Source organism: Apaloderma vittatum, unplaced genomic scaffold, assembly GCF_000703405.1.
Source record: "Apaloderma vittatum isolate BGI_N311 unplaced genomic scaffold, ASM70340v1 scaffold38213, whole genome shotgun sequence".
NCBI classification, from domain to species: Eukaryota; Metazoa; Chordata; class Aves; order Trogoniformes; family Trogonidae; genus Apaloderma; species Apaloderma vittatum.
Window position 1 is genome coordinate 1,526 of NW_009709399.1, and position 285 is coordinate 1,810.

Below are 285 nucleotides of genomic sequence, written 5' to 3' on the forward strand. Positions count from 1 at the left end.
GAAACTCCAATGTCAAGAGGAGGAATTTTAGGCTATGGGGGTACCAGCATCGCTAAACCTGGCCTGGATCCGTGGCCTTTAGAGACTGGTACATGAAAACAGGGTCTGAATTTAGGATACAGAAAATAGGACATAAAACCACAATCTGGACTTGTGTTTCTCAATGCAATAATGGATTTACCTGGATCTAGGCCATGAGGACCTAAAAGGTTGGTGACCAGGCAACGAGGGCTCCAGAAGCAGATTTACAAAGCCTGGAGCCAGGGGAAGACCTCAGGGGAGAAG